Source organism: Anser anser, assembly GCF_964211835.1.
Source record: "Anser anser genome assembly, chromosome: 3".
In the NCBI taxonomy this organism is placed as follows: Eukaryota; Metazoa; Chordata; class Aves; order Anseriformes; family Anatidae; genus Anser; species Anser anser.
The window spans coordinates 84,886,330-84,911,378 of NC_139722.1; the positions used below are offsets into that span (position 1 = coordinate 84,886,330).

The window sequence follows — 25,049 nt, forward strand, 5'->3', positions numbered from 1 at the left end:
AAGAAAAAAATTGTTTATGCAAATACAAATGCCCACTTACTGGAAGCTTTCAGTTAGATCTGTTTGGTATTTAGGTACAATTTTGTGCTTGTCATTACTGACTCTCCTCAACATGCTGCTGGGATGTGAGAAATAGGATAATAAAAAGTTGTTTTGAAGTCAGTTATTTAAGCTATGCTTTGTTCCATTCTATAGGGTTCAGGAGTTTGGAGTATTTCTGAGGTTGGTTTAATGCAAGTAAGATATTTTGGACATAATGTGCTGTTATAATGCCATACCAATTACTGTAAGTAAGCTGGAGTGGAAGAACAGATAGCAAGTAGCATGGAAAACATTAAATATTCAAAGGAAATCTATGAGAAGTTGTGGACACACAATGTAAAAGGATGCATTTCTATTGGGTGTTCCTTTTAAGATCCTGTCACTTTCACCTCCATTTGGAAGAGGCATCCTCCTCTTTTAAAAATAGAGAGGGTTTCCAATGAAACACATCCTCTCTACAAAGGAAGAAACTTACATGTAATGAATTGAGTTTGTGCAAGGAATGGTTTCCTCTAGTTGAAATGCTAAGTCTGCTCAAGCTCACTACGATGGATTCAGAAAGGTATTTAGGCATATACTTCCCAGCAAACTTGTGGATCTTGGCCATCTGTATGCAGGGAGTTTCAAATGGGAACCTGTATTACAGGGCTGAACAGAGTTTGGGTTTGAAACCTACCCTTGTGTCTTGTCTTCTTTTCATTGGAGTTAACCAGCGAGGAGCTGCCAGCACCAGTACAGGGAGAGGTGTACGTTCTCTCAAGATCATCACAAGAAACTGCATCTTGTAGGGTTTTTTATCACTCAGAAAACTGTTCTGGATCTTTGCTTTAAACTGTGGGTGTTACCTATTTAACTATGGTTTACTTTGTTTGAGGAGAGGAAATGGAAACCTCTGAACTAATGTTTTCTGCTTAGAAGTAAGATCTGTATTTCTTCTACATTATGATTCAATTGATTTAGTTCCTGATCCACTTAATAGATCATGCGAACACTGCACTGGAGAATACCGTCCTCTGGATGAAATATTAAACACACTAGTTAAGATTCCCATACTTTTGTTGTTGTTGTAGGAAGTCTTTAGTTCTTTTGGTGCCATGTTTTAACATTAATAATCTCAGTTACCAAGTCTTTGGCACATTAATAAGTTACTACACGTCATCTGCTCTGCAGTGATTTTGCACATTTTTACCCATGCATCTTTCTCCTAAGGAGCCCAGGTAGGGGATAAGTTGAACCCAGCAATGTGAGGTATGAGTACTCTTAGGCAGACAGACCACAGGAGACTTGATTTCTGGTCACTTCAGCCATACCCTTTAGCAGCTTCACACCCTTTCTCCAGTAATTTGTGACAACATGCTGTCTTTTGTGTAGGTTAACAAGTCTGGATACAACAAAATATTAAACTTAAAAACAAAACAAATCAAAACAAAAAAGGTACTTTTAATTCTCTGATCATAACTGCAAATGTTAGTCCTGCTTTGGTGGCTGAAAGTCTTCTAAATGCTTATTGTTAGTTTCTTGTCCCAAACAACTCGATCCACAGGTGACTGTTTATTGCAGGGACCCACAGCATCCCCTGGCTTGTGCTTCCCCAGGCTGCTGGAATTTCTGCTTCCAAGTTCTGAATCTCTGTTTTGTGCGTACCAGCTAATTTCTGTTTTGAGCTTTTGTTTGAATCAGCATTTGGCTCTATGTTCATGTGGGCAGCTTGACTGGATATCCAAGCTGATTTTTGGGAGCACAGTTCCATAGGAAATAGATCGGGTTGAACAGGACACGTCTTAAGCCCACTGCTTGGATCAGCAAGCGTGAGGGAGGCTACTCTGCCATGAGAATTCAGTCAAAGCCTTTATTGTCAGACAATGTGCTCTGTGTGCATGGTGGAAAAAATACATACTAAAACCTCAGCAAAGGATTTTCCTGAATATATAACATAATGGCTTCAGTAGAATTAACCTTGGTTTTTTTTTGGTCTGAGAACATAACACTAATTTGTAGAATTGAGAGAGACTTCAATGACCCCTATCTTAACTCAGCTGTCAAAAAGACAAATTTACCCCTTTCCAAAATCTTTCTTATCATTTATCACTTCTGGTTTAGTCTGAGAGCTCAGCAACTCACTTTCAGTTACCTACAAACACACTGCCTGTGTATGATAAGGAGGCATTTGCTAAATCATTTTGGGAAATGAAAGCCAGAGAGATTATATTATTGTTGGTAGCCTTTTGGTAAGTTTTAATACCGAGTATTTTTTTTCCTTGAAATCACAGGCCACTTACAATATCACAATTTACTAAGAGGTTACAGTAGTTCTTCACCTGAATGCATTCTATATGTAAAGATAAATTAAATTTACTCTTTGGTGACTGCAAGCCCATATTATATTCCTTCAGAGCCTAAGTCTAGTAATAGATCTAGTAATGGAATTACTTTTAAGTTTCATAGATGGCTGAGTGTCCGGCATTAGTCACCACAGGCTCTTGATCAGTGGAGTTTGTGTCTGAAGTGGGGGGAAAAATAATTCCATTGTATGTAACTTTTCTCATTGTCTCGGTTTCTGCTTTGTTGGGAATGAGCTGCATTCAGGAACGGCTTTTGTAGGGACTGTGTACTGTTTAGGTTTCTCATGAACCAGAATTGGGTGCAGGTAGCTTTCTTATTTATTTATTTACCGTGACACGTTTTTTTAGCGTGCTCCATAAATTTACACTTTCACATTAATTTCAGGCAGAGTACTAGAATGTTAGTTTAGATCTCCCTGTTACTACAGGCTTCTTATTCTTTTTACGTCCGAAAAGTGTATATGAAGGTACAGTCTTTGTCCTTACTGTTCTGGTAAGGAGACAAGTTGGGGGCTGCTTTTTTCTTCCCTATGTTCTTTGACTATTTCTGAGCTAGTAGACAGGGAAGCTGGAAGTAAGAATGTTTAAATATGCACCATGTTTTACCACAATAAAACCAGCATAAGAAAAAAAAATCAAGTATTGGAAATTTAGCACGTGAAGATGTTTGTTTCTAACTCTAGTGATGAGTGTGGTTTGGCCAAATGACATGCTCATGCATCGCTGTTCTGGTGCATCAGAAAAGAAGCTTGGGAAGACAGTTCAGAGGAAAAGTGAAATTATTCAAGTATGAAAGAAGAAGATGGTATTAGGAAAAATGATTCTAGGAGCAGTTCAAAGAAAAAAAAGAGAAATATTACTGAATTACAGTGCTGTAATTTTTCAGTCTGCTGCCACAGCCTGCTTTTCAGTCTTTGATCTGCATACATTTTAGTGAAGCACTCTTCATACGTAATTTACGCAGACAGCTTTTCAGTCACCCAAGTTGATTTCATTATCGTGGGATAACATTCTCAGTTCGTTCCACTCGCTTCGAAATGCTCCCTTTTAAAGTTCCACATAGCCTTACAGGTAAACAGCAAACTGTGTTTCATGATATCTTTTGCATGCTTCATGCTATACTGATTTCATTGAATCTGCTTGCACAGATAAGTACTTGTCTGTTTAGGCGCTGCTGTAGGTAAGCCCAGAGTAATCAGAATTTCAGATTTCAGACCTTGGAGTTCCTCTGATGTACTTACTTGGTCAGAAATAATGGATAGTAATTTTTTGAAGTTAATAAGCAAATTCAAATATGTTTAAAACATATTTAAACATTCAAATATGTTTAAAAAAAAAAGGAAATGGGGACTCTTGCTCCTAGGTTTGAGAACAGGTTGATAGTTATGTATGTATGTACTTAAAAAATAAAAATAAAATTGACTACTCTGTTTTAGAGGACATGATGTGTTCTCAGAGACTATTGGCCCAGTAAAGGTGAAAAGCTCAAATACCTGTGTTAGAAGATAGACCAGAGACAGTATTTGTCAAAATGGACGTGCAGCAGAGCTTGCATGGGTCAAAGCTTCTTCTCTAACTCTTACGGAAGGTCATAGGTTGTTGTTCAACCACTTCTGCAATGTTCTACCTTGTACCTCTCTCATTCAATGAGAGAACAAGTAACGTCAACAGCTGCTGCAGCAATGACTTATTTCCTTCTCCATAGTTCCAAGCTGTGTTTGTTTTTATTTTTCATTGTTTTTATTTTTGCTTTCCTTCATTAGTATTTGAATACATGGACTTGTTCTATTTATAAACTTTTGAATTTGGAAAATATCCTGTGTCATAGTTTAGAGGCCCTAATTTGCAGCTGACAAAAGTTGAAGAGTAAAAGAAATAATGCCTTGAGTTTTGCAATAAGAGAAATATAGTGTTCTCTTATTGATGATGGATTATCTTACGATATTATTACTGGAAGAAGTTTCTAAGTCAACAGAATGCTTCCACAGATTGATGTTGTGATGGCAATTACAAAAGTTGCCATGTTTTCAAAAATCAAAAGGCTGACACTATGCGTACCTACATCCACAGTATGACTCTTTAATCACTTTTCAAATTACTTTTAAAATGTTGTTGCTTATCAATGTCTGGGTGTGTATTTGTGTGAGGAGGAGGCGGCATAGGAATAGTATTCAGTTCTTCTGGGCGTTTGGGACAGTGACCTCACCATCTTCTGGTGATGTCCAGCTCCTGGTGTCATCACGTTTGCCCCCATTCAAGCTCTAACAAATGCTGTTGTCTCCTGCTTCCCAACTTGTTTGGACTCTCTCAGGAAGGGCAAGCAGCCAGTGCTGGTTTCTCCTCTGGCAAATGGCAGGGCTGAGGAGAATCATCACCAGCAATATTCTGGTGGTGTCCTGCTTGTCCTGGCCTGCTCTGCTTGGGCAGAGAAGAGGAGAGCATGTTCTCCCTGCCTGCAAGAAGAGACAAATGCACTTCCCAAAACATTGACAAGCAATCAAGTTGTTCTGCTGGATCAAAGGGTCTCTATTGACTTAGTGCATTTAGGGGATTAACACTTAACAAACGTGACTGACTGACTGAATACAACAGCTTCAAAAAAAATCACTGAACAACTGCACCAAAGAAGTGTCACACTAGCAAAAAAAAAAAATACACCTATGTATTTTGCTTTACAGTTACGTCAGAGGCTGTTACTTGTCTGTGGCATGCTCTGGTTTCCTGATTAGAAGACTGTTAGGTGATTGTATAGTGCTTGTTGAGAACTATCTGGTCAGAGTTGCATTTGAAAAAAAAACTCTTAAAAATACTTTTTCTCTTCTACAATGAAATGAATCTCTTCTGTAATGAACCTTTTTTAAATTTAAATGTTGCTTTTTAAAACATCATTTTCTTTCTTTTTGATTGCTCTTCACATCTGTATTTCAAAAACAAGACAATAATTGTAGCCAAGACAGTTTAATACTGCTCAAGTTTAACTTGAGTAGTGTGATGAATTAACAAGATGGGCTAGGGAGTCAGTAAATTACTAGAGGAGTGGGCAAAGACGTGAAGAATACCAAGACAAATCTTGGTTTATTAACTTTAGGTAAGAGAGCGAATTCTATTTCCAAAATAGTAGTTCCTTTCTAGACCTAGAACTAGGGTTAATTTTTCTTTCCTGGAGATAATTCTGTGATTCTGTGATAATACTTAACCGTGTCTTAAAAGAACAGAAGTCCTCAGATCCAGTAAAGAAATGGATTTCTCTTTGTCCATAGTATAAGCTAGCTTCATGTAAGTCCAGGAAGAGGAAACTGAAGATCTCAATAAGCGCCAAGACATGACTGTTTGCAGGATACTATGGATTTCCTTGCCACCGTAGTTTTTAGGGCCAGAATATTTTAAAATGGGATGTAGCCTGACATGTGCTGGAGCTAGCCAGTGAAGTTTTCCAGTAGATACCCTGAAATTTTTTTTTTTTGGTAGAAAACATTGCTGGGATATTTTTTTCCCTAGTAGATGTATTTCTGTTGTATCTTTAACGACCCTAAACTGGAAACTTATTTTGGTTTGAGCACAGGCACTTTGTTCTAGGCAGGTGGGTTGGATTCTGTCACGCCTTCTGGGAGCTAGTGGAAGTCTCCATCGTGCGCTCACTGATTGGGATGTCCTACTGTAGTTTCTTCTTTGCCCAGTTAAAGTGGCTCTGGTGTCCCAATGCAACTGAGCAGCACTGGTCTGTTCAGTGAGTCCAACTCATGCTGATGACACAAATCAACGTAGCCACATTTCCTGCAGGATGTAAATTTGGAATCTGCACTTTCTTCCATCAAATGCTAAGCATTAGTGTACATATGTGTATGTACTGTGTCTGTCTTTGTGTATTTATAAAATTATCAAATAGGTAAGAACAACAACAACAAAAATATATGTATTTGTAGTCTGAGCAGGGTTACCTACAAATGGAAAAGCTTGGGATTTTTTTTTCCTATTTGTTTGCCATTGATGGGTGTTCTCAAGAGAATGCTGTGTTCTTGTGAAAACCTAGCAGTTGTTTTTTCATATGCATACACATAATTCACTCAAGCTATTCCCTGTTCTCCTCAGCTGACTCTGTTTTCTCCTTCCATTTAGGAAATTCAGTGTTCTCTAAAGCCCAGATAGGGGTTATCAATCATGTTCAATATTAGGTTACTTGCAGAAGAGAGTCATTACCTTTAATGTGTAATAACTGTGCCATGAAGATAATACAATAAAATCCAAGAAATGCAATTTAGAAAGGCTTCCTGCTCAAGCTTTAAAAATAAATAAATAAATAAAAGTTATAATCTCATCCTTAGGGTCACAGAAAATCTTGTTTATTTTATTCCTTCTACTTTGTCTGTGTCTTTTGGGGTTTCTTGCAGGGTAATGCATCTTGTGCCTGGATGGCCTCTCGGTGAAGGTCTGCTTCATTCAGCTATTTCTATAGAAACATCTAAGAATACTTCTGTCGTAGTACAGCTGCTGTGCTAAGGGCTGCTGCAGCACAGAGAGCAACTATTGTGTTGTACTCTGATTGTTGTCCTGCTAAAATCTTAGGATTTGATGAATTACAGGGAATAGGGTTATACTGTACTTTTGACATGGGTGTGAAACGAATCTGATGTTAGGTTATGAATAGTGCCCAAATGGAGATACTGGAAACATGGAAAAATAAGAAAGCTTTTGTGTTCAAACCTGTCCCTAGGGAAGCAAATGGTTGTTTTTTGGAGTGGCTTCAGTGGGAGGGAGGGTCAGGGTGTAGAGCTGCTGTTACTGCTTTTGTACCTTTTCTTTTGGCTCTGTTCTCTAGCACTAACACATTACTGAGCCTGGATGTCCAACGGGGAGCGAGCAAGATAGTGTCAACTTTAGAAGGTGGAAGAGTAATGAGATAAGTAGCAAAGGAGATTTCTCACACACATTTCTACCTTGGGAAGGGCAGTGCAGCCCAATCATTTCTACCAATCTTTTGTGGGACTTTTCCAGCTATGACTGGATTTCTCAGGAATAATTGAAAGCAATGGTTCAAAAAAACATTATTTTTAAGCAGCAGTGGCAGTTCCTAGTTCTGTGGTTTTAGACTTTGACAGTGTTTTTCTACTCCTATGAATGTTGCAGGGAGGGTCTTTGCATGAGGGGAATATTCCTTCTTTCTTCGTTACCTTGGAGTAATATTCTGACTCAGTTGCCAGAATTCTTCTATCTTCATTTACTTTATTGAGAAACGTTTACATTTTCAAAATATTGAGTAAACTGTTCATTTTATTTCGCTATTTCTCCCTCTCTTGGGTATCTCCCCACTATGCTATATGCCATCCTAGTTACTATAATCCAAATATGAGCAACAGCAGTTTCTGCTAATTTGATCAATTCACTTTTCCATGGGGAGGATTCCACTACAGGGATATGGTTTCCATGAACTATTCACTGTAGAATAAAAGACTCTGGTCTCCAGTTAGTAGGGGTATCATTTTTGTGATGTATTTTGATATTAAACTTTTAATGGGAATCCTACTCTCTTCTGTTGGAATCTGTTTCCTCCTGCTGTTGTCTCCAACTGTACATATCTTGGAGAGTAAAGCAACCTTGTTAGGTAAAGATAAACTTTTTTGGAGTTATTCCTTCATTTCCTTCAGGTTTGTACTTAAAAATGAGCAGCCATGCAGGGTAATAAAATCAGTCAACTGAACTCAAGTCCTTTTAGATCTAAAATTATAACTGAGAAGCTAATGGGGATTACAGTACCAGTGCTCTGTATTACTAGCAAGAGGTTATGATGAAGGTTTGGGATGGAAATCTGAACATGTACTACTAGTAGTACTACTGTTGAAACTTGGTTGAGGAGGTTACTCCACAGAAGGACAGCAGAAAGCATGACAGCTAACCAAACTCCCGAGCCATTCCTGCAACAAAGGCTTTGTTCAGGTTGTGTGGAAGCAAGAGGCCTGAGGTAGCTCCCACTCGTGTAAATAAAACTGAATGGATTTGGATTCTCTCTCTCTATGTAAAATTCCTAATTCCCTCAAAGTTCTGAAAAAGTAGGATCCAGTTAAAAACAGAAGCAGGTGAATATACAGAAATCTCCCCTGTTCCTTAGCTGTATTTCTCCCCACAGCTGCACCTAAAACTTGACATGAACTTGCTCCTAACTGTTCTCATGATACCGGTGTAGCATTGTCTCTGGACACTGAAATAATACAGTCCTCTCTGCTGAAGTGTAACTTTAATTTCATAATCACATCCACAGCAGTTCTCAGAAATCCTATTTGAAATTCCTAATAATGATTGTTGTTTCTGGAAATGCTTAAAAAACAATCCAGTCAGATACCAGAAGCTATTTCAAGTGACTTTTCTAGCCAATCTTTGTTAACCAGTGCGGGTCAGAATTTTAGTCTCTAAGTACCAAATAGTGACAACACACCGTGATTAGTCTGTGGAGTAAGAATCCTGACAAAGTACTATGGAATAAATTCTAAAGGAAAATTGTAGTTGATTTACCCTAGGAAAAATGCAAAGTGGATTTGTCAAATTGTATCTGTTACGAGTTAGTGTTTTGGCTTGAATTAATAAGAGAAAATTATCCATAAACTATTAACTGGATGACACTTGTTGATGCAATGTCAGATTTGGTCTATTAAATATCTTTTTCCTAATATTAAACCCCACTCCTCGTCAGCACTAGTTAGATGTTTCTTATTTTTCTGACCTTAAAAAATATTCTCTGAAATTCTAAGAACCAAATGTTTCTTCTCATTATAATGTTGCATAAACGAGAGAGTAACTCTGCTGCTTATGTGTATCTCTTGTGGTTGGCTCTCAGGCTTGTGTGACTGGAAGTTGCATCTGACTAAGAGCACTAGTGTTTGGACAGATGTCCCTATGCGATGAGCCCCTGGTTCAGTCCTGACTCAATACTGGGCGGATGGCGGGAAGGACGGGGTTAGGGACACAAGCCAAGATAGCTCTATCTTGCAGCAGATTGAACAGGGCAGTGAATAAGTCTGCATTTCCTTTAAAGATGTTCTGAAATTTGTCCTAAGTGTTTGTTTATATCCACTGATCTTACTTGTAATGACACCACGACATTGTAGCCTTAGTCACAAGTTGTTTCAGTGTTTGTCCTGTGCTTTTCTGGAAGTCAGAGGTGATGATGCCATCCAGTTAATCCTGCAGCTGTTTGGACTAGCACTGATTTAGTTTCTGTTTCCATACCCTATCTTCAAGATTTTTTATCTTTCGTGTTAAGTTGTCAACCAGCTAAGATAGCTCATCGTTCTCAGAATGAGTCTCTTTGGAGACCCCAGTGTTTTGATGGGTGGCTGGCATTCAGGGCCCTGAGAGCCAGCTTGGATGGCAGAGGGAACGGGAAGCAAAAAGCCTTCAGTTAAGCTGTAAGTTGGTGGGAGGTTTAATGCAGGAGCCACGAATGCAGCTTTCTACATCCTGATTTCTGGCTGATAGCATCTTTCTGTGGAAGTATTTTTTTTAAGCCACAAGTTCTTCTGAACATAATCACAGTTAGAAAATGATTGTTAGCACTACAATTTAGGAGTTGTATCTCGTATTTCATCACTCCTTTTCTGAACGAGTGAAGTTCTGAAGTGAGGTGTATTGTCAAACCTTTGAATTGTCCATTTGTCCCATTTTAGCTCTGACTTTAATGCGGGCTAGGAAAGGAGATGGACATAACTATTTTAGATCTTAAATCATTAGTAAAAACAATGAAGGTAGCAGTGCTTTATTAAAGAACGCCAGTATGGAGTTTTTGCCATTTTATGTATTACTGGAGAATTTGCCCATTTTGGCTTGAAAACTGCTTTGCAGTGTTTTTAGTTTTTAAAGTCAAAATAGCATGTTACAAAAAATATTAAGGCAAATCTTGTAAATAATTTACCTTAAAGAGACATAAGTCTTTTGTTTTCTTCAGCCTGCCTGCTGACTAGCATTTTAAAACCGCATAAAACTTTACGTGGATAGTGTGCCATTTCTGAAGTTTATTTTCTGTGGGATTTTACTCACTGTGTATAAATCCGCAGAACAAAACCAAGACTCAAGTAAAACTAGATAGACCTTGTATTCATGCATGTGCGCTTGAGGTTTTGTGGTTTCCACTGAAATGGAAACTGGACGTAGAAGTGTATGTTCTGCTGTAACTTGGCAGCAGGGTGTCAGGCAGGAGAGTCTATGAAACTGGGAAACAAAATTTTTCTCTGGAGGGAGAGTAGATCTAAGGTTCCTGCTCTTTTGTTTTTTTAATAGCATTCTGTGCTTTTGTTTGTATTAAGAAAATTCTGTGGTCTGTTTACCGTGGCCAGAACTTCAAGCAAAGAGAGATGGAGAATTGGTAAAAATGTCCATCTGTCAGGTGTTTGCAAACTGTTTGGGTTTGTGATAAAACTAAAATGATACTAAAAATATAAGTGTTGAATCACTTAATCAAAGAGGATGGCTTTTACTTTGGACTTTTAATGAAACTGAAATGGCTTGAGCAAAACTGGTTTTGTTCCATAGTTTATTCTTCTCTCTGCATCATACTGTTTCTTTTAGATTTGGGTTTTATTGTGATAGTTTGGCACATTGCTATTTAGGATCTGCACTAGGGCTAGTGGGAATGGAGGCAGCAGTAGTGTCAGGAGATGTGGGTACAATGTTATCTAGGGTAACCAAAGAAATGTTGAGGTGGTTGCCTGATTTTTATGTCGTTAAATATCTGTGGCTAGATTTCTGTCAAATATATGCACAAATAAGTTCTACTCAGCTGTGTTGAGTATTTTATGTAGGTCTATGTAATGCATTAGTGCATTGTCTTAAGATCAGAGGGATCTTAAACATACGGAGCGCACTTAATATGACAGGGTGGTGTTAATAAATTCTTCTTTTATCCTTTTGCTTTTGTTAGGTTGAAGTTTGACAGCGGTTCCTAAGCTGTGGGCTCACAGCACGCTTGTTAGTGGTTTGAGGGGAGCAGTACGATTCTGTGGCACTGACTGTCTCCAGCTGCCATTCGCATTAAGAGAAAGCCACAAACAGGATGCGCTGTGGTTCCCATCATCACTGGGCTGTTACAAAATTATGGTTTAGAGAGAGAGGCTTTGTGCAGTAGGAACTGGTAGGGCTTGTGTCTTCAAGATTCTTCCAGTAAGCCATGGACTGTCCAGTGAAAGCCTTTTGGAAGCCTTGAATTGCTGCATTTTATGTTTCTTATGATACAGAGGTTAAAAAAAAATATTCCTGTGGGTTTCAGCACAAGATTTATTTGAGCTGTTAACTGCTGTGATGAAGGTGATCCCTGAAGTCCTCAGCACAAGCTTGGTAACAGATGACTTTGTCAGGACGGTATATTGGATCTGTTACAAGCAAATGATGTATGACTTGAACAGATAGCATTTGTCTGGGATTTTTGTCCTGTTGTAGTGGAAACTCTGCTATACAGTCCTTCACCTGATTATCTAGTAAGGAGAGATGCACTATAACTATGTGCAACATAGCTACTAGCATGTAACACACATTCAAGGCTTAAATTTGTCTAATTTAAATCTACGTTTTCATTTAAATCTGTTGGCAGAGGAGTTCTTGACTGGGAAACAAAAAATGAGACTTGTGCATTTGATACTGACTTCAGTAAAGTCCTGCTGTTCTGTTGGGCTGAGTGATCCCTTTCTCCTGGAGAATAGGAGGTGGAATGGGGCTGCAACAAGGAGACTCCAAAATATCAAAAGGGACTTTGTCCCTTGGAAAGATGTTGAAAGGATCGGGAGTGCGAGTGGCATTCTCCTATATCCTCGTGGTTGTAGTCTGGGACCCAAGAAGGAGACAAACGGATCAGGTGAATGATTGCTGCCACACTCAGGGTTTTGGGTTCTGTATTAGGTTTATGGGGCAAGGTTTTGGTATCAGGGGGCTGCAGGGGTGGCCTCTGTGAGGAGAGTTCAGAAGCTGCCCCATGTTAGGTAAGGGCCAGTTTCAGGTGGCTCCAAAAGGGACCCGCTGCTGCACAGAGCTGAGACAATGAGTGGTGTTCTTTGTTCCTCTGTGAGAGTGTGTTTAAGAAAGGGAAAAAAAATGCAGTGCCACAGCAGCTGGGAGAGTGAGGAGTGAGAACCAGCCCTGCAGCCCCCAAGGTCAGTGCAGCAGGAGGGCAGGAGGTGCTCCAGGCAGGCAGCAGCAGTTCCCCTGCGGCCTGTGGAGAGGCCCCTGGTGGAGCAGGCTGTCCCCCTGCAGCCCATGGGTCCCACATGGAGCAGATCTCCATGCTGCAGCCCGTGGAGGAGCCCCCGGTGGAGCAGGTGGATGTGGCCTGGAGGAGGGGGTCAGGACGGCATCCCGTGGGAGGGACCCTGTGGAGCAGGGGCAGAGAGTGACCATGAAGGAGCGACAGAGACGAAGTGCTATAGACTGACCTCAGCCCCCATTCCACGTTCCCCTGCACCACTTGGGGGGAGGACGTAGAAGAGGGTAGATGGTGGGAATGTATTTTTTTTTTTTTGTTTCTCACTGCTCTTGCTTGTTAGTAATAGGTAATAAATTTTACTAATCTCCCTATGCTGAGTCTGTTTTGCCTGTCATGATAATTGTTGAGTGATCTCCCTGTCCTTATCTGAACCCCTGAGCCCTTCTCATCACATTTTCTCCTCCTTTCCTTTTGAAGAGGGGGAGTGAGAGGGCAGCTGTGGTGGAGCTCAGCTGCCCAGCTGGGTAAAACCACCACAGGTTCTATGATCTTGGATACACCTTTGAGAGTGGATGTCTTGATGCTGGATGGGGCTCATCTGACCAGGTGGGGAAAGAGAGTTCTGGGCAGCAAGCTGGCTGGGCATATTAGCAGGACTTTAAACTAGATTCAGCAGGGCAAGGGGATGTACTTCTGAGTGATGGAGAAGAACTGGGGAACACTGACACTTCAGGAAGCAACAGGGAAAAGCCTGTGAATCCTCCCAAAGGAATTAGGGAGGACTCCTCTAAAATGTGATGCGGCTGACAGCCCAACTGAAGTGCCTCTACACCAATACACACAGCAATTACACCATGGTGCAATTAGAAAACTATGACCTAATTGCTATCACAGAAGTGTGGTGGGATGAATCCTGTAACTGGAACACGGCAGTAGAGGTCAACAAGATTTTTGGAAGACATAGACAGGGAAGGGATGTAGTCACGGCACCAAGCCTGTTGGAGTTTAAGAAGCATTTGGACTGTGCTCTTAGTCATATGGTATGAATTTTTGGGTAGACCTGTGTGGTGCCAGGAGTTGGACTCGATGATCCTTGTGGGTCCCTTCCTACTCAGGATATTCTATGATTCTATAAGGAGGGGTGGGGGTGTTACCCTCTGTGTTAAGAAATGGATTTATTAGAAAGAGCTGCCTCTGAGAAACAGCCATGAACAGCCTGAAAGCTTGCGGGTAAAAATCAAGGACAGACCAATAAAGGACACCTTGTGGTTGAGGTCTTCTACAGGCTGCCTGACCAAGGAGAGCCTGTTGCTGTCAAGTTCCTGCTTCAGCTACAAGAAACATTGCACTTGTAGGCTCTCATCCTGATGGGGGACCTCAGCCACCCGGATGTCTGCTGGGAAAGCAACACAGCAGGCTGTGAGCAATCCAGGAGACTCCTGGAGTGCATCGAGAATAACTTCCTGGTCCAACCAAGGAGAAGCATTACTGGACCTGGTGCTCACCTGCGCTGATGAACTCAGAAAGGAGGTTAAGATTGGAGGCAGTATGGGCTGGTCTGGGCTGCAGTGACCATGCCCTCATTGAGTTTCTGATCTCGAGGAATATGGTTCTGGCAAAGAACAAAGTCAGGACCATGAACTTCTAATCAGTGAGCTTCCAGCTATTTAAAGAGCTAGTGGATGAGATCCCCTGGGACACTGTCCTTAGGGACAGAGGATCTGAGAGCTGGCAACGCTTTAAGGATACCTAAAAGTATCCTTAGACCTAAAGTATCCTTAAAGTGCAAGAGCTCGCCATCCCCATGCGTAAGAAATCAAGAAGGAAGGGTAGGAAACTGGCACGGCTGAACAAAGACCTGCTGGTCAAACTGATTTTTTTTTTTCTTATTTGATTAAGCAAAACTTGGAGCAAACAGATGGAAAATATCATGGGATCTGGAATGAATATAGCTTTTGGTAGGAACCAAAATGCGATTTGATCTTGTAGCCTTTCTTTTCTATTATTTTAATTCTCCGTATTGCATTCAGGGAAATAAATTAGTCTTCCTGTGGGTTATTCATCACCTGTAATTTTCCATTAGCATTTCTCAAAGTCTCTCAGAGTCACTGTTTTTGTTTCACATATCAAAGGAAGTGAGATCAAATCCTGTTATGGTGTACTTTTCCATCAGGTTAGCTGAGTTTTCTCATTTTAGAGTAAACTTGGGGGGAGGATGGGCAAAAAAAGATATCAAGTAATATCTAATAAGCAATCGTTTTTGTCTCAAACCTTAAAAATAAAATTGCATCTTAAGATAAAATAAGAAGAGACACCTCATAGAAAATGTATTTATCTTAGATATTGAAGATTTGATCCAACAAATACTCATGTGTGTGTAAACGTGCTCAGATTGAACATTGCTGATAGTGAGTGGGTTCACGCAAAGTACCTCACCCATGCAAGAGTGTGTAGGTCCTCACTGGCCCTTAAATAGCCCATTTGAGAAGAAGACCTATTGTTTTTGTAGCCACGAGGCAGCAACTTGGTTCATGCACACCCTGCCTGCCCCTGGGGACTGCTGATTTCCTCCGTCCGGCTCCGTACAGGCAGAATTGCCAAGTGATTTTTGAGCAAACTTGCTGTGGGAAGTGTCCACGCAACTTCTACGAGGAAAATTTTTTTCTTGGAGTCTGAGGTGCAACATCTGGGGAAAAAGAGAAGAGATCCTATAGAGTCAGACATGTTGTCAGGGTATTCAGCTAAGCATGTTCATAACAAAGTTCAACTCACCTTGCCTTAACAAGGCAGAGTGCCATCACCACACTTTGGAGAAAGATTTTCATTTTGGAGCATTTTGTATGAGGAGATGAGAAAACTCTTTGAGCGAGTGTGCAACAAATTGTATTGCTTGGTGGGTTCAGACAGGTTTTCTGCATATGTGAGTATGATGGTAGGAAACAGCATCTGGGCTACCTATGCCTTGTACAAATGCCCAGACTATTAGGGTGGGAGTGCAGAAAGCAAAGTACTCTCTCTCATATTCATGTTGCTTAAAAAATAACCTAACATTCTCTTCAAATTCTGGTGAGATATTCTCACCATCACCAGGTAAAATATCATCAGATATTTCATCTGGTTAGCAGTGGCACAAAGACATTTCTTCAGGTGAGGAGGCCAGACATTGGTGACAGAAACTGTGTGGTGTTGGAAACTGCACTCAATGAGAAACCTGTCACAGTAACTGTGGTCACAAGCTCTGCTTTTGTGCATTTCTCCTCCAAGTGCATGCCTTGCGTGGAAAGGTGTTGGATGTTTTTTGGATTTTTTTTTTTTTTTTTGATGGATGCCTTGTGCCTTGTAGATACTGATTATAGAAATTCACGCTCAGGAGGAAGCTGTGGAACAACGGCTTTCAAAAAGGGTCTGTATTACCTCTGAAGAAAAGTACGTTGAGAATTTCACGGTTGGCTGAACTCTTTGGTCATTGACATCAATGTGAATTTTATTACTGGCTCGGATTGGCTCTGTCCTTTCGTAAATCTCATTCTTAAGAGAAGCACAGAAGCCTAGATTTCTCCTCAGCTCTGGTCACTTTTGTACTGTTCTTGTGACTCAGAGCTATGAGTCAAGTTTAACTGGCTGGTAAAATCGAGTTTGCAACTGCATTGTTGAGTTGGTGATGTGCTAGCAAGGATGTCAGACTTGTTCCTTTTCTTCTACAGCCTGTTCAGAGATCCATTGTTATTTGAGAAATATTCAGTGAAGAGTTGGAGGGCATACATCAAAGTAGTGATGTATCCATTTCCCTCAAAACTCCTTCTTTTTCCTTTGATGTCTCTTAGTGTCTTGCACAACACCTATCGTAGAGGAAGCCATTTCTTTGTGAATTAAATTTTGCTTCTCATTAGCGAGATATTCTTTAATTTTTCATCTGATGAACGTATCCAAAGAAGATCCAGACTCATACCCAGTTGAGTCCTGATGCACATCATAAGCTGGTTGTTACAGTTAATCTGCATTGGGACAGCAGTGATTCCCAAATATTTAACGTTTTGAGAAAGGTCAAAGGGCCAGACCAGAACATATAAGACAGAAATGTAGGCACGATTTTAAAGGCCCTATGGCTGAATGGTGAGATGTATGCAGTGTGGTGGTGATAATGAAATTGCAGCTTAGAGAACTTACTGACTTTTTCCCTGTGATTTTGCCACTTTGTGTTGTCCCACAGCTAGGGTAAGACCCCCTGCCTCCTGAAGCCAAGGCGCATCCACAGATAGATGGGATGTGTTCTGCATGTGGAGGAAAATAGATTCTGTGGGCTCTCACAGTACTGCTTGTAAAGTACATGCTTTAACTCGAAGTTGATGGTAATTCACCGCTGATTCTTAAAGTGGAAGTCTTCTGCCATTTAAGTTTACAAGAAGAAACCTCTGAGACTGGCTGTCAGTTAAATCTCCCACCCAAAATCCAAGCATATTACAGCTAATCTTTCTGTTTCTGTATCCATTCGTTCTCTCACTTCAGAGACAGTAGCTGCCAGATGCTAATAAAATTGGAAGGGATGGTGATGCTGCAATGGCATCCCATTGGTACAACTAGTGCATTCCAGGGGTAGCAATAAATGCTATCTATGAGATGCAGAGAGCCATTTTGCACTAGCACAGATGGTTTAGTGTCCCTAAAGGAAAGGGGGAGGATAAACCCCGGCTGAGGTGGGAATCATGGCCATTGCAGCCTTCCTGTTGGGATATAGGATAGAGCATCATCAGAGAGACCCGTCCCAAATAATGCACCTAGACTTCAGGTGGGATTTACAGGTATGGGTGTATGGTGTTCAATGAATATAGCAGCCTACTTAACTGCAGGAAACGGTGTCATTTGGCTATGCTATTTGCTCAGTTTTCAGGGGGAAAAACAAGAACAAAAACCAACCAAGCAACCAACCACCTCCACCAAAAACCCTCCTCATTTTGGCCATGTGCCAGGCATGACAATCAGCCTTGAACACAGTTTGGCAACAAGGGCTGAGGGTTTTATTTTCTTAACTTCAAGGTTTCTTTACTATAATGTCTTTTGTACTCTCTACAATAATTGCTACGCTAACTTTGTTTAAAAAAAAAGAGAAAGAAAAGGAGACAAAACAAAAAAGGAAAATTGACAAAGTGGTTGATTTTAACAGGATTACAAGGAGCAAGAACACTTCCTTTTGTGCCTGAAAGCACTCTAAGTAGCCTGCTTCTCTGACGACTCAGAGAGGACAAATTTAAGAACATCTACCAGGCTCCATACACCCTTCCCAGATGTAATCCCTGAGACATCTCTTGTGACCTCCTACGAGGTGGTTCCCTGCTGAAAGGGAGCCTGATTGCTCTGCAGAAATTGCTCCTCAGAAATTATGTTATGCTTCCAAAGTCAGGTGCTAAGTCTTCAGAATTGTGGGAGGTGACAACTTGAAACAAACACGTTTTTAGTGACAAACAATAGAGATTAGGCTAGTGGGGTTTCATTTTTATGCCCCCTCCCTCCCTTTCCTTGGATTTTTGCTGTCATTATTACCATATCCAACTGGGATTTGTGAATAATTTGGCTAGCTGTCAGCCCACTGTGGTAGGTACTGCTGAAGCTGGGAGGAATGATTTGAGAGAAGTTGCAGTAAGAGAAGAGGCTGGCATGTATTGAGTGTTTTTCCAGTGGGACTGTTTCTTCTCTGCTTCTTCCTTGTGTCCCCTTCCTTATTTCTCTCTTATTTTTGGCACCTAGAGACCTATGTCTCTAAAGCCACATACAAACATGGATGGCCTCTCTACTCCAGTAGCAATTCATGAAATCCCTCCTCACGGTGCTGTATGATTTCATTGATAAACCTCCTTGATTAATTTTCCATTTCAGAACTTCAGTGGAGCTGCAGCTGGGCATAGATGGTGGCCAACATGGAAATACTTTTTCTGCATCCCCATATATACTAGAGCAGGTCTATCTTCATTTACTTCACTACTTTTAACCATATTTTATTTAGACTGCAGCCTAACCCTACAAGTCCTGTCACATCAGGAGTGGTATGCCTCCTGACCTTTCTCTGTGTTGTTTTTTGTTTTCAGGTAGCTGAACTCTGCTTGGGAAGGACCCATGGGTTCTCCTCTGTAACAGAGGGGAGCTTTGCAACTAAGCATGTGGGATGAGAGACCTTGGGTTGCTGAGCTGACAGTAGATCTGTCCCTTAGGAAAGCGGTGCAGGTTGTTTATTTCTGACTTGTAGCATCTCATCCTCAGCCTTCTCAGCACCATTCAGGTTGCCCTGGTACCCCTTTGGAAAAAACATGGGGGATAAAAATTTTAACTTCCTGCTTTTTCTGATCATGCCATCTATCTGTAAAGACTTGAAAATGAGTAGAGTCTTGATTCTTAATATTGCTGTGGGTTTTCTACTCTTTAATAGTGCCCTCTCTCTTCTAGTGTGGCAAAGGTGATAGGCTTAAATTGTAACGTGTTCGTGTGCAATTCTCATCCCTCTGTAGTTAAACATACTATTGCATGCAGTTTTTCAGTTTAATTCCAATTCATTAGGTCTGCAGTGGTTATTCAGTAGCTCATTTTTGCAGTACCTTGAGTTCCCAGGTTATTTCCCATCCAATCCAAATTAGCTAGACCTGCTCTAAGCTCAGGTAGGCAGAACAGGTACGCATGTTTTTGTAATGGAGGGCTGAGGGTGTCCTCAGAATTCTTTTGGGATATGGGAAGGCTGGCTTGCTTCACACCTCTATGAGGGCAGGTCTCAGTGAATGTTAACTGAAGATGTACAAGTGTACCCAGGGTGGCAGGACCTCCCTGTGCCAACTCATACTTGCCACAAAACGTGGTTCTTGACTGTTTTGCCTCACATGTAATCACCAATCTCTGTATCAGATTTGGTGCACATTTGCACCAAAGGGTTATAGTGTTTCTAAATAAGAGCAGGAACATGGAAAATCTGCCTTGTCAGTCAACAGAAAGGTGCAGAGACAGATGAGAAAGCCTAATATTGTCCAGGAAGTGTTTTGTGTATTCAGAAGCTGATAAAGAAGATAGAAATGGTTAGCTACTGAGCAGAAACTGGGAAATGCCAGTGTGGGTCAGAAATGGCGTGCCAGGCCAGGAGTATGGATGAGTTTCTTAGAGCTAGTTATTTACCTCTCTTCTCTCGTTCCCTTGATGTTAAATCGAGGTTTGGTCTTAGCCTGATCTCTCCTGTCACATGGATTCCAACTTTGGCACACTGCCTTTGAGGGTCGTCTAATCCTCTCATGACCTAAACTTTCCTCTGATCTGCACCAGTGCAGTAGCTGTCTGAAATATGTGGGTGTCCATCTTTTACAAACCTTTTGAGATTAGGATCCAAGCCTCTAGTCTGAAGGACATCAGCACTTGCTGGTATCCCTGCAGCACAGGCACGGGAGTGCTGGCATCCGCGTGTGTGGTTCACAGGCCGTGTGGCGGCCTGCCACACTTACAGGTTTGGCAATCGCATTGAGAGGAGGGAGCAACACAGAGCAGGGGTAGGCTGCCTGTGACAAATGTATTAGGCCAAGCTAAGACTGTGGCAGTACAGTGAAGTAAAGGAATGGCTGTATCTGAAATAGCGTACCTGCATTGGTTTTGAGCTAGCTAGTCTTGAAAATGATAACCAAGAAGAAGGAATAGTGCATACTTCAGTGATAACTGCCCAAAGGTGTATGTGGAGATCCTGGTATGTGCTTGGCCTTCTACCCTGATTAAACACTGCAGGTCCATTAATCATGCTAATTCGAGGCACGTAACTGAATTCTGTGCCTACATTAGTAGGTCATGCTGGCTTTCTGCAGTCAGTGGGGACAAGCACATCTGTCAGATAATTGAGATTAAGGCACCTCCCGAAAATGATTCAGATGACCTCACATCTCTGTGGACCATTTGGGGAGCCTGGAATGATTGCTCTGTACTTCAGTGCACATCTACAGATTTAACAGGGTAAGTTTAGACTGAAGTTTTTGCTGCCACATCTTTGTCACAGGGAAGGCCTGTTTTGTTAGCATGAGGGCGTCATAAATATCTCACCTTTGTTGCTATGAGCTGCTGCAATTAGCAGTTGGGGTATGTGTGTTATGAAACAGAGCTGCCTACGTTTTTATCAGGTGTTGTGTGAATAGCTTTGTTTTCTACAACTGGGACAAGGAATTAGGGGTTGCTGTTGAATTTGTGAGCTCAAGTTTGGTGAGGTGCAGCCAGTTGATCAAGAAATTTCAGGTCAAAACGCTGGTTCTTCTCATGTCTTTCTGTGAATAGGTGTTTAATTCCCAGCATTTTTAAGGGCCTCTTCCGTGAATGGTGCTGGAGCAGTTTCATTGTGCCAAAAAACTATGATAGACTGTTAATCCACGGCTCCTGGGGACAGGTGGGAAAGAGAGGCCTGTTCAGGAAAATAAATTGTTTTTGAAGATATGCCAGAGGAAAATTAATTAACACCTAGCGAAGGCCACTTCAGTGTTTCTTGGAACTGGGTTTATCCTAGAAGTTTTAGGTACACTGGTCTGTAAATTACTTTAAATTTTCAATTTTACTGATTCTTTTTATACTCTAGTGCTGTTTGCTTTATTGCCTTTTTTTTTTTTCTGTGCCCCTGTGTAACATCTGTATAACTTGGTATTGTGCTTCCACATCCCAGGGAACCACAAACATGTCATACATCAGATTTGCTCTGAGAATATTGTTCATTTCAAAATTCAGAAATCTGTATTTAATCTTAAATGTATCCACTGTTTTCACAGTAATCATTTCCTGTTAGTAAATTAAATGACTTTAAAGTTAATGAACAGCAAACAAAGAGAGGACAAAGAACAGAAAAACTCAATTTTCTTGTTCAGTATTAACAGCATAATGTTGAAGGCATCCTCTTAGCTTAGCTAGGAGGACCGGAGGACCGTTGATGACCTTTTATAGGAATTAGAATATATGGGTTTGGTTGCTGGCTCTGTCCAGGCTCTCAGTTTAATGTGGCTGTGATCTCAATATGCTCCTTGGATATAAATAAAGCTGTCACAGCAGTGGTGGGTTCATCCTCCCATGACAGAGACTGTGTTCCTTCTCCCACACATGTAATATCTACTTGGACCAGAGAGGCAAGGATGCCTGACCGTGCTTTATCTTCTACTCTTTTGCTTTTGAAAAGCCCAAGTCTGGTATCCAACCTGTGGGTTTATGGAAAGAGGCAATGACAAACATGGTGTTTTCCTGCCCCAGGGGTGCTACACCACTTTAGTTATTTTGTTTGTTGTTCTGAACACTTTAATGGGTATCATTCTTGGAACAACATTCTGCTTCATTCAAACCATTTCATAGATTTGGAGTATTCTTATAGTCAGTGAGGGAAGACAGTTTTCCAGAGGTGATTTAAGCAGGAGGTAAACTTTACAAACTCAGACACTTTCACTTTCTTCAAAGTAACCTATCTTCCTCCTTTGACTATGTGGGCCTAGTCAGGCTCAAGTGATATTAGAGCACTCTATCTTTGCATATCCATTGTTTTTATGACTTTTGGATGTTGTCCAGACACCATTCAGGTATAAATTGAATTGAAAATTTTTGAGTTGTATTGCCATTTTGAATCATAGAATATCCTGAGTTGGGAGGGACCCCAAAGATGGTCAAGTCCAAATCCTGGCTCCACACAGGACTATCTAAAAATTAAGCCATATGTCTGAGAGCATTGCCACATGCTTCTTGATCTCCAGCAGGCTCAGTACTGTGACCACTTCCCTGGAGAGCCTGTTCCAGTGCCTTACCATCTTCTCATAGGTGTCTGATGTTTACTTGTGCAAACTCTTGGTTATTGTGCTGTGTCAATGAGGAGGTGCTAATACTATTACTTGTGACTTTTTGAGGATATGTGTAGTTGATAGCCTTCTAGGAGAGGTAAATGTGTGCCAACAGAACTATACATCACCAAATCATTCCATATGACCTGTGATAGTGCCCTAAAGCCCACTGAGCATGAGGACTGCTGTGCTATGAAGACATGGTTTTCACAGACTTGGTGTTGATTCCTTAAATGCAGAGTCTGCTTCAACCAGTAGAAACCAGTCCCAGGTATTTATCTTTTAGTAGCGCTGATAAAATCATATCTCCAAAGTAGATAGACTTGTCATTTAGGGATCCCTCAACATGAAGGAGCTTATCACAGATTCCGGATCAGGAAAGCTGATATGTTTTATGCTGAACGTTTTATGTAATGGATGAGCCTTTTCTCAGTGGATAAAAGTTTCACCTTGCTGGCTGTTTTAATTTTCTTTTCCATTTATTTCAACTTCCTGCATCAGTTCCATTCACACTCACTTATTGTTTTTCCCCTTACCATGTTGCTCCGGTCTTATATTAACAGCCTGCTTCACAAGACACTATAAATCTTACTCTGGATGGACAGAAATGGGTATCTCATCAGTTCATCAAGGGAATCTTGGCAGGGGAAAAAAGATGTACTCATTCCACACACAAGTGCTAGCTGACTTCCCAAGCTGGGCAAGATTTGGCTTTCAAGTGAGTTGTAATTGCTTCAGAGTAATTGGGCTGGAAGCTTCTAGTTTTGTGTTTAGTATGGTCTCCCTCTGTTTCCTGATGATGGCTTTGGCCACTTGTCAAATACAGAAAAGATCCAAAGGTCTGTATAGTAATATGAGGGAAGAGAACTTGCAGTGGGCCCTTGCTAGTCTGTGGGTTTGTAAGGCTCTTGATGTTATGTGAAACCAAAGCAGAGGACTAAAACTTTTTTTTTTTTTTAACGAAGAGTGCTAATTCAGTAAAGGAAATAGCAGAATTCGAGGGATGTCTGCTAGCTAGTCTGTACTGCATGGGAAATAGCTTGGGAGGCATGAATATCTATCCTTCAACTTCTATATAAATCTTAAATTAAGTTAGGCTTGATTTACTTCAGATTAAAAAGGGAAATGGATATGCGTAGAGAAGTGCACAATGCACAAAGCCCTTCCGGCTGGAGTATTTCTGCTGTTGTGGAAGCATTTCTAACACCACTGAAGCACAGCTCCTTGGCAATGCAGCTGTCTTCCCCTCTTTGCAATGACTTCTGATGAAATACCCAGTCAAACCTGGGGTGCTCAGAGCTTAGGTTTAGCATAACCAAAAAGTTAGTTAAACTCTGGAAGAAAAAATGAAGATGCAATCTCACTCTTCAGAGTGAAACTACAAAAAACACTTATTTTAGAATGAGACAGAGACCTTGTTGCACCTATGTTGAGGACGAGTATCAGTAAAATCCTTTGCAAGTCTCTTCATCTTGCTCAACATACAAAGTCATTTGACTTGGTTTTCTTTAATGGCTATGTTGTGATTTGTGGGGTTCACTTCTGTTGGTGTAACTACCCGGTCTATCAAAGTAAGTATTTACGCTCTATTTCATGTGCTTCTACATCTGGAGGAGAAGATGAAAACAGTTTAATTTACAACTGAAAGATGCTTGCATTTGGCTGAGGTGAGTGTAGTAGAACATAGGCAGAACAAAATACCCCCTTTAATAACATCAGCTCACTGGTACTTCTAGTTCATTTAGATCAACACCCTCTGTCTATTAATGATACTGTTTCTGCTCCATACCTTTGCTCATAGCTGAACTAGCAGGAGGTTGGTTTGAAGCTCTGTTGGTAAAAATCAAAATCTCAAGCAGCCAGCATTTTGGAAGTGGAGATTTTCGAACGATGTCCTAGCTGTGAGGTTGATATTGATGAGCTGTTTTGGAGAAGCGGACATTGAGGAGACAACTAACTGGATAGTATAAATCTGCTCAGATATCTGATCAAAGGTTGCTTATGTAAGGAGACCATAGTAAGAGAGAGGGCCTCAGGAATTTGCTTTTTTGTTTCTTTCTGGAAAGGGAAAATAAAACACTTGAACCTATTTTTCTTAATTTGAATTTATCTTATTTGAAATTACATGACTTTCCTCTTCATCTGCAAAGGGGAGAAAGGGAGTTAATTCTCACCATGTAGTGATCTTCTAGCATTTCCTTAGTGGTGACTTGTGCATATGTTCACCGATAATAGTTTGAAGTGCTATATATCACGCAATGCTGTGTTTTACAGTTTTTTTCTTTTTTTTTAATTGACAAAAAGCTGGAAAAAAGTAAAGTTGTTGCATATTTGTGAAGTACTTGTAGAAGATTGGAGGAGAAAAGAAATATTGGGGGACTTTGTGAGGGGAAAAACAGAAAGAGAAACATAGTCCTTTTGGAATTTGGTCTAAATGGAATTAATGTGAGCAGGACCAGCCTTGAGCATTTAAAAGGATATAGAGCACTTTAAAGACCTAAAGACATGCTTTTGTTGTCAGACTGCAATGCAAGTTGTTTATAGTTAGAGGCAAAAAAAATGGGTTCTTTCTGGCTCTTGCAAGATTTAGTTACTTTTGGTTAGTATTTTATGTTAGAAAAGCCTGATGTGTTTCAAATTAGGGTAATTTGAGGTTTTGGATAGGAGCTCTCTAATAAA

General features: G+C 40.7%; 1 protein-coding gene across 3 annotated transcripts in view; it reads left to right on the plus strand.

The window, feature by feature from the left end:
* Positions 1 to 25,049, plus strand: part of KIF26B (kinesin family member 26B) — a 293,769-nt gene that overhangs the window by 50,930 nt on the left and 217,790 nt on the right. The window lies entirely within an intron of this gene.